The sequence below is a fragment of the Hyposmocoma kahamanoa genome, unplaced genomic scaffold (assembly GCF_003589595.1).
Source record: "Hyposmocoma kahamanoa isolate Upper Pololo Valley unplaced genomic scaffold, ASM358959v1 90338, whole genome shotgun sequence".
NCBI classification, from domain to species: domain Eukaryota; kingdom Metazoa; phylum Arthropoda; class Insecta; order Lepidoptera; family Cosmopterigidae; genus Hyposmocoma; species Hyposmocoma kahamanoa.
Genome location: NW_020654614.1, coordinates 8,406 through 19,043, shown reverse-complemented (window position 1 = coordinate 19,043; position 10,638 = coordinate 8,406). Strand labels below are relative to the sequence as shown.

Genomic DNA, 10,638 nt, shown 5'->3' with positions numbered 1-10,638 from the left:
GCTCTCTCTATTTAAAAATTATTAAGGTAATTTGTAATGACGATAGAAGTCAAGATTGGCGTTTCTAATTATATGACTACCACTGTATAAAAAGTTCTATTAGAATTAGCTGCTTCAATAATAAATACCGTTTTGTTAATGTTAATAGTGCGATTAAATGCGTATGTGATTGTGAAATGGAAATTGGAGATCGCCTCATTTGCGCCTCAGCTTAAAGTGGCGCTATCCCGCTGCCGCTACCACATAAAAAATAAATTCACTGTTCGAACTAGATTTGGTACGAGGAACGCGAATCGACCGAGTTTCGGCAAGTGCAGGGCCGTGACAACGTCAGCCATTAGCGCGGTTAAACCGCGTGTAGCTGCACGCAACCAAAACAAAAACAAATTAATAAAAAAAATCGGTGCCAGCGCACTTACCCGCTACTGGTCGGGTAACAATGCGAGCGACCACCGCCGTGTATCACCTGTGAACCAACAATACGTAACCGTAAGAGTATGAACAATAACCCGGTGATGAGGCGACTACAAAATTATTCATAGTGTTTTGTTTAATTTAAAAAACACAAAAACCTAAAAGCTGGTAAGTTGAATTTGACCCGTCGTGGTAGAACGAAAACAGTTATAATATTATGGCAATAAAACATACAGTTAACCCAAGTGTAAAAATCTTTCCAATTCGTTTTATTTTCTCAATGTCTCGATTTTAGTATGAAAATGTCATGAAAAAAATAATGAAAAAATTCGAGTAGTTCTGGAAAAGCCGGAAAATGCTGTTCTTTTTAAGAACAGTAGTCATTTGAGCTACTATTACTTAGTATATGAATATGCTTAGCGCCCAGTTACACGAGTCGCGCGGTGACCGTCCAGCATCGAGTATATAACCAGAAATAGAGACGAAATGTCATTTAATTTATTTGAAAACTATTCTGCCATATCATTACTGTGACAACTGCGCTCCGATTGGCTAGCCCGAGTTCGAAACAATTGACGGGTGTCGTCAACTGTTTCACTTCAAATCGACCAGTTAACTTGAACTTTGCTATAATGGACGAAAATTGCAAAATTACATATTTAATAATTAATTACCGATGAAATGTGATTTACGTTTGTTTTGTAATTAGACATTTTGCTGTTTTTCCCACACCACCGAATAGAACAGCACGGCATTATTAGAGACATTATCTTTATTACAATAAATACAGAATAATTTATTATACAGATCGAGTTCTTAGGTTTTCGCGATTGTTACACATTTGAAATGAAACTATTTTTCCGGATTTAAATCGCGTATATTTGGTTGACTCCACGGTTGACTCCACCGTGACCATGGGACCTGTAAAGGGCCCGAAACGTTGGTTTGTTTGAAAAAACAAATATACGCGATTTAAATCCGGAAAAATAGTTTCATTTCCTTATTATACAGAATAATACGGAGACGTACACACAGGTCAGTAGTTGGCCTGTCTATATTTTAATGCAAACGAGAGTTTACATTTATAAGAGCTGTATCGCTAATGAGTTGCCAGGAATATATGGCCCTTATTTCGTCTCTATTTCTGGTTATATACTCGATGCCGTCAAGTTACCACGTTTTCATGTACTCGTACATTAATGGCGAATCTGAATTCTATTTACTAGGCAACAATATTTAATAAAACTTCTGATAATAAAACCGTGCGGCCACGCGAAAAAGCTAAATAAATAGAGCGTACTTTGCCATGACAGTTAGATACACGCGGTCGCTGCGCGTGGCACCGCGTATACAGGGTTATTTGTAAAATACTAACGACCTTGCATGACTATATTACTAACATCATAAACATCAACTTTTGTTTCAGGACTTTCTTTCTACAAAACGTTATAAATTCACCAAAAATAAACTTTGAAGGTTTTTTTGTACTAACGGACACTTTTTAACCGACAAAAAAAAGGAGGAGGTTGTACGTTCAGCTGTATGATGTTTTCCGATTTTTCCTTCAATTATAGACCTATTCTGAAAATTCTTTTCTTATTTGAAAGTGTCACCAAGTCAGAATCTGTTGAATCCGATGAGGGATCCATGGTGATCGAGGGAAATCCTCAAATTTTATAGACATGTCAGTGTATTCACCGATTTTTCCATCAATAATTGTGGGCCGATTTTGAAAGTTCTTTCTTGTTTGAAAGTGTATACCCTCTAGGTGGTCCCTGATGCTGTTCCGGGTTCGTTTCGGCTATCACAAATTACTAATTATTTTCCGCAAATATAGGTCGACTTTTCACTTGACACAATACATGTAATCAACAAACCACCGTCACCATGACAACCAGAAAAGAAAGTATAAAATGTACAAAGGAGTCCGTAACAGTCCCATTGTCAACAAGCCAGAATCTGCAACTTAGTCGGTATGATCGCGTAAATTCGTATTCTAAAAATTCAATTCAACACTAACACACAATACAATATTTCACAAATGCTGCTAAAACACTAACCAATCAAATGGCAAACTCCTAACTTAACGGTCAACACTAAAGCTTTATATCCATTTAATAAGAGCTCAAAAGACGTGCGTCGGTGACGGTCTGGGCGAACCAATCCAATCAAGGTAAGGGAAAATGACGGCTACTGCGGTTAGTTGCGACTAACTGATAGAAATAGAACGCATACTTCCTGATATGGTGGAAAAAAGACATTTATGCCGTTGTTGTACGCGAATTGGTTCCAAAGCAAAGGGTAAAATACGAGATAATCTGAATATGTAAAATATTAAAAAATGGTCAACGGCCTACAAAAACTAAAAGCGGCTAATTTCCGCCGGAAGTAAAAAATGATCAAAGTCAAATAAACAAGATGACCGCCATAAAAATTTTAAAATCTTCTGTCATGGATACATGGAAACTATTAATATTAGGTGGTTAGTATCAGAAAAAAATTGCTCCGAACCCTTTGAAAATTCACGTATTATATGTGAATTTACCTTTATATGTGAATTTTCAAATTTCGGGTTTGTCCTTTCTAATGTTATGAGCCACAGGGTTACACTTGGTGTTTTTGGCCGCTGTAAGTTACAAACGTAATACAAACCCTGCCACAATCATATCAGACAGATTCTGTACATACACACTACTTCAACCAACGACATGAAGTATGGACGGCACAAAGAATCTGTCGCAAAACGCATTTTCGAGGCACAGAGAAAAAACAAATTGTATTGATAGGATAACGTTGTAAGAGAGAAATAAAGATTATTATTATTATTATGTTCCTGTACATAATACTTTCAATTCAGTTTCTGTCAGTTCTGGGAAATCTTTGACGGAATTAGATGAAAAGCATTGAAAGGGAAGTTTTTTTCGATACCAACCTTTGTTGTCTACCAGTTGTGCTAATTCATTTTTTTCGCTTTGTTTTGTGCTCATCCTTTCGAAAATCTCATTATTCATGTCAGTATCAGATACCAAGGGCTTGCCAAACCGATTCAAAAGATATGATGCTATACGATAATAGCTTTTTATTTTAGGCAACATTTTATTGTCCAGTGTATGGTCTAAAAGTTTAAATCTATTTTTAAGTATGCCGTGCACAGCTTCCACAACCCAGCGAACTTTTGTTACATATCGGGATTGGTTCGCTTCTGCAGTGCGATGACTTTTTCACTAAAAAATAATTATTTCTCGGGATTTCAAAGTAGGTATCGTAATAACCAGCCAGCATTAATTCATCGAAGGTACAGGCAACCAACCTCATTCAATAATCTACCAATCATATTTTTATTGAAACCTCTTTCAATACTGCTCTTATGATTAGGCACCTAGAGTTTATTGAAAAAAACACCATGTTGCTCCAAGCCGATTGATTTCAGACCAATATATATTTGTACGGAAAGAGGTGTCACATCGGTGTAAAAAAAATGGTGGGTGTCGCTAACTCACAAGTGTCAAAAAATAAAGTTTGAAATATTTCACATCAGAAATGACCAAGTTAATGTTGACCTAGAGACGTCTTGTTTTTTGCGAACTTATTCCTCTTCATGCCATTAACAACATACGTTAATCACAAAAGAAACGGACCAGTAGTTTTGAAGATATTTAGAAGAGTAGAAAAAACTTTCAAGTGACATTGCAAGGAAACTGTCAATAATTATAAGATAAAACTTGGCAGATTAATAACTAGCTATATTATCAATACATAGGATATATTCATTTGCTTATAACGTCAGGGGCATATTTTGTTCCCTTACACGGGTATAGCCTTTAGATGAAAAACAATGTAGTACTCCTTTGTTGTTAAATAAAATAATTAAATAAAAAAACATTGAATTTTTTTTTGACTTGCACCTTACGCTCCCTTATTTCTTTAAAAACAATGACGAATCACAACTTTTCTCCGTTTTTCAAGTTTGGAACAATACACCATAATAACGGGGGAACCTGCCAGCATTAAAACTGCATAACATCTTTTTCTTTAATAAAACAATATTTTTATATTCTAGGTCTTTCAAAATAAAAATTCAAGGTGGCTAGTTGTGTCCGGGAGTGTATTTATTAGTAAGTAGAAGGTTAATTAAGTATATTTACGTATACAAATATATGTAGGTATATAATTTGGTTATTTATTATTTGATGATATTATAATGTAAGTTTTTATATGTATTTGAATTTTTAATATAATTCTTTTTTTTTCCCTTGGCACACTACGTCTTCCTCTCTCCCTGTTTAGTTCTCCTGTGCCTCAAAGGTAGTCTCGAAGAGATCTGTCAATCTATTTATCTAATGAACAATTAAATAATATGATCATCACTATCGTAATATGGGTGTGAAAAAAATGCCACATGCTTAGTAACCGCGTCACTAACACTACACAGCCGATATTTACCTAATGTGGGTTACCTAGATTTTGTGGCGCGTGACGTAAAACAGTTACTATGTAATAATATCTCCCTTTTTTCATAGCCAAACGTGAACTGAATAATATGATGGTCTGTTTTACTTTGTCGTTCTAAATGAGCATGAACCTAGCGCATGTTATATAATACAAAACACGTTATCAAGGAGAGGTGGGTAACCTGCGGGAGGCATTTGGGCGCGGGCAGACGGCGTCGCGACCTGTCATAGCCACTGTAGAATCTGCAACATCGTGATCAGCGGTACTCGACACACGTAGCAAAGTTTAATTAATAAATCACACTTATTAATAACCTTAAAAAATATTAAACACTTACTATAATGCAAGTAAAACATATTATTATGTGAAGATAAATGCTCTTGTGATTGAAAATATTATTATTTATATATATTCGTAACGCTTTCTGGGTAGCAGCATCTGTCTACTCTAAGCCATAAGAACTGCCAGCGACCTACATTTTGAAATTGTACGTAACGATATACGACATGAGTGAACAAATGGTGAACAAAGAGGTTCTTACATCAGCGACCGCGCAGTGTGGCTTGTGTGCGGCATGGCGGCCGAAAGGCGGGACAGCGCCGACGCGCTCGGTATATGACGGTGTGCTTCGTCCTGATGAACTGCAACGACAAAGACAAATTCTATTAATCCGAGTCGCGCTAATGGATGACTGATTTTAATCATAATTATTTTCTCAGAAATTTTAATTTATATGTTTGATTCTCCATCTAAGCATGATTTGTAGAGAAAGTGAAAAATCGTAGTCTCATGTTATTAGGATGGACGTAGGTGATAGAGTGAAATACGTTGGTTTATAGAGACATGTTTATTGTTTGGTTTCCAGAATATAAGTATAGTAAATTAAAATAAAATATAAACTTAATTGCTAATCAAGCAATACGCATGACATACTGAAAATAGACTATAAATATGGTCTGCCTATAGGTACTACATTATAGGGGTTCCAAAGAAAAAATGTGTTGCGTGTTACTCGACAAAACACATTTTTTTAAACTTAACTTTTACTTTTCCAATACAATTTACTCATTAAATTACTAACAACTGAGTATTATTCTTACGTGTTATACATTCCTTTCCAAAAACATTTTCAAAATGTTATATATGACAAATTATATAGATGTATATCAGGGATGGGATATCATAAAGGAAAAAAATATCAGATTTAGAGAACAGATACCTTAAAAATAAACAAACTGTGAGTAAGAAAGGTTGGATGACGGTCGAAAAGTTGAATCTGTACTACAAAAGACGAATAGTAAAACAGTTGGACGAGACAAAGTACTTAGAACTAAATGGAAATTAAAATCAAAATTCAAAGGGACAGTGGTTATCTTAAAGATGTGAAGAAATAGAACTTTTGACAAAGAAACATGATAGTTTCAATATGTTTTAATAATAGAGGGGAGCTTATTCACAAACTCGAAGACAATACTTTTCAATGATAATTATATATAGACAGATTTTTCGACGACAATAGAACTCAAAATAAGATTATATTTAGAAATATTAGAAGCAGAAGTGAAATGTTATCAGAAATTCAAAAAAGAATGAAGTGCCGAGGTTGGATTATATTTATTAGGAAGTACTTAAGACCATGTCCAACGAATCGTCTCAGGTCCTGAAGGAGTTCTATAATATGGTTTATAAGAGAGGTCGTTGCCCTGCAGACTGGCTAAAACCCGCTTTTATCACTATACCCAAAAAACCAAATGCAAAGCACTGTGAGGATTACAGAATAATCAGTTTAAGGAGCTTCCTTCCAGCTTCTTTCCTTCCAGTTCCTGAAAGCGAAGTTCCTAAACGGAGAAGTCATTACACTATACTGATTGCGGAGAATATTGCGGATCTACACAAACTTCTGAATCGTGTAAATATATGGTGACCGTTACGATGACTGGTCGTCTGTCGGCATCTGGCATTGAGTGTATATTCAAGAATTGCTACCTCTTTGCAACCTTTTCTAAATAATTGCTACCTTTAATATATTTGGAGAATTAAAAAAAAATTGACCAGCCATTCTGACGTCAGGATGGCTGGTCGCCACTTTGTTCAGCATGAAGGGAGCAGATTTTCGAGAGGTATGTATTACCAATAATTAGGTAGCTATTATTGGTACCTTTTTGCTACCATCACAAAATAAAGGTATACGCTTCCTATCTACATTAGTTTAAAAAATATAAGCGATTGAAAATTTTACGAAGAAGTACAAACGCCTGCCCTTTGTATTATGGCAATAAAGCACTAAAAACTTTTGCTGTTTTAATTTGATCAGGCACTTTTGAAAAAAATTTGACCTGATCCATTTGAAAATCGGCACGTTGTGTGTTTAATAATAAAATGTGGTCAAAATTTATTTTTCTCCATTTTTCAATATAACTGCCATGCAAACTTTTTTCACTGTTGATAAAAATTTGGTCTAATTCGACTGAAAATCGGCATGTCCCCACGTTAATTGGACCCCTGTCCATAAAGGTGTTTGAAAATAAAGTGCGGTAAAAATTAATTTATCGCATTTTTTTAAACTTGGCTGCCATACAAGTGCTTTCGCTTACATAACGTATATCTACAATTAACAATTATTCAATTTTCAATCTTTTCAATGTTTTTGATTAACAATTAACAATGAAAACTGACAATTATGATAAATTTATATGGGGGTAGGTTAGAGAGTGGGTTAGGGGGTGAGTTAGGGGGTGGGTTAGAATTTGGGTTGGGGCGGATAGTTTGGGTTGGGGGGGTTTAGAATTTGGGTTGGGGGTTAGGGTTTGGGTTGGGGGGTGTAGGGGTGGATTGGGGGGTGTAGGGGTGTGTTAAGGACTGGGTTGGGGGGTTAGGGGGTGAGTTAGGGTTTGGATTGGGGGGTTAGGGGTCGGTTAGGTTAGGGGGTGAGTTTAGTGGGCCTGGGAGTGTGTCAGGAGGTGGGTTAGGGGGTGTTTAGAGGGTGGGTAAGGGGTGAGGTAGGAGGTGGATTAGGGGGTGGGTCACTCACCCCTGACCGCACCCCAACCGGCCCCCCAACCGGCCACCCAACTGGCCACCCAACCGGCCCCCAACCGGCCCCCCAACCGAAAGCCTGAAGTATTTCGTCACAACCAAAAAGGCATCGAACGCCTTAGCGGTAAAATCGTAATTATAGCACCATAATTCGGGAGTGTATATTTCCGTCATAAAGAACGACTTGTTATCAAAGCCACAACATCGTAAAACGTTTCGAACTGCATTACAAGGGCTTTTGCAAGTGTATGTTCGAAATTTCACTTTTGAAAGATATAACTAACACAAAATGTAGTTGTCACGTTTTTTGAGAGTGTGCGTTTACGCATTATTTTTATAATATAAGATTTTATATGAAATTACTTTCATTTTTAAATCACTCCCCACTTTAAATACTAGAAAAGCCATTAACTAATTTCAAACCTACAAAACATAGAAAAGAAATCATTTAAAGTTTAATTCCTCCTTCCTTACAATACAATACAATAGAATAGCAAGCAATCAACACCAATAAGAATAGGTCAAGTTAAAAATGGCTTAAAAACAAACCATACATTAGCTGTAATGTACGTAATCTATAATTTTGTTCATAAGTTGCATACCATTTTGCACCTTTCAGTAATGTTACTGTCGCCTGCTGGGTTAGCATTAACAATCTTGAGCGTTTTAGTGGGATTATTGAATTCCCCATATCCATAAACATTAACAGAAAAATATTTAGAGATTAAAATATGAAGTCTTTAATTGCTAGGGTCACAGCAAGCTTTTTACTTAAAGCCCAAATCACAACACTCACTGTTCTATAAAAATAACCAGCATTTCGAACTATGTCCCACTGTTTTTATTTTAATTTTAGTCACAAATTAATAATAGTCAGTAGTAAGCAAAAGTAGTAATCGTAATAATTAAATATGCGGACAAATCAAACTCCAACATTGTCAAATTGTCAAGCGTTTCGGTATCGTATGTCTTTAATCTCGCGAGTACAAATGAGAGAAAAATATGTTCTTTCACAAAAATAAATTGAGTACCTACTCAAATAAATTGAGTACAACTTTTTAGAAGTTTTTTCCTGTAAGTTGGCAGTTATCGCCGAATCATATCATCAGTCGTTAAAACTAAACCTTAAGAAAGTAGAAATAAGATTTAAATTGACGTGTATGCTATTCGACTACAACCCGATAATCTTAGAGTTACTACTACATTACTACTATGGTTTTTTGCAAATGTGTGCGTACATTTTGATATGAGCGAATAGATTTCATGAATGAATTGAAAGCCGAAACTATGCCGGCTTATTCGTACTGCTGATTGGTTGAGATCCATCGGGAAAGCTACCGTACGTCGTATTCTCAAGGACTTTACTACGCGTTTACAATGATTTATTTGAAATTTTGAATATAAGCTTTTTAAGTGGTGGGGTATGCGCGCTGTCTAGTGAGTCTTTTGATAATGCGCGGATAATTTTAGGCAAGCCGGTGGGGGTCGTGTTGTATGGACGCCTCGCTACTGCTACAGATTGACCAGACTGTAAGACCAGTGAGATTGATTATCATGTATAAAAAAAAAAAAAAAAAAAAATGTAAATTGTGGTTAAAGAATATTTATTTCTCTTAAGAATATAAATTCACTTACAGAGAAAATTTAAGATCTTACTTCAACACTTAATAGTAAAGCGCACTAAAATCTATACAACCATCACCATTCACTGCGTATTAAGAAAAATAATGTAGGTAGACAAAAAATTAAAATCATACGTTTTAAGATGAATTTATCTGCAATTAGTTCCGATGAAGGTAGTTGCAAGATGCGGTGATTAGGGAAATTAGGGTTATCTACTTCTTGTTCTGCCCATATTCATTGAGCTTCGTCCTTTTACATCCTCTTCGGCGTCGATAAGTTCAAGCTGAGCAATATTCAGCCGCATATATCTCCATCTCCGCGTACTGCTGAGCGAGTGCCGCACTACTTCCGTAAAGGCGACGTTTGTATTCAGCCTCAGCAGCAGCGTTGCGCGGTCTCACTCGGCTTTGCACAGGCAATGCACGCTCCTAGCTCAATCTACTTCTGTACAGACTCTAGGAGTGATGTTTCCTGTGTTGCCATGGCTTTACTTTTACTACGTGTAATCATGGAATAATTGCACGCTATAATGCAATACGATGAAAACTACACGAATGAAACCAAAATGCCAATTATCTTGCAAAATAGCTGCAAATTTGTTACGTATTACGTAGATAGGACCAAAATGATGAATACAAAACCTGTGTAGACAGTAAAATATAGAAAGTATTCGAAGTTTCAATGTTTTAAATGCTAATTCACAGAAAGAAAAAATAACAAAAAACATCAAATCATGAACAATATGCCATTATCTAAAATATGTAGAATCGTATCCGCTATAAAAGAAGGATACAGTATCGGTTGTTATTGGTTGGTAAGTAAGTAGTACTACCTGTTAGGTTTGTTAAGACCAGTGATTGTCAAAGGCCGCGTCTTGCTCTAGGAGAGATGGCAACCAAACATTGGCTGGGACACACCATTCCTACGTTCAAAGAACTTTCAGGTGTACCGTAAACCAAATTCCACGTTGGTACGCAGAGTCAAATGGTGAGCCAACACATAGAGAGCTGCATGTGTTTGCTAATGCGGAAACTAACTTATTTATAATAATTATTCAAGCCCTTGCCGTGAACAGGTTCACGGCAATGAAATGGGAAACTTCCGGTCCACAAA

General features: G+C 36.1%; 1 long non-coding RNA gene across 1 annotated transcript; it reads right to left on the bottom strand.

The window, feature by feature from the left end:
* Positions 1–420: 420 nt before the first annotated feature.
* LOC113236245 lies at positions 421–5,511 on the bottom strand. Its single transcript, XR_003310932.1, has 3 exons — positions 5,408–5,511; positions 5,048–5,108; positions 421–466 (listed from the first exon to the last, which is right to left on the bottom strand). It is a non-coding gene; the product is annotated as an uncharacterized LOC113236245 (long non-coding RNA).
* Positions 5,512–10,638: the final 5,127 nt, after the last annotated feature.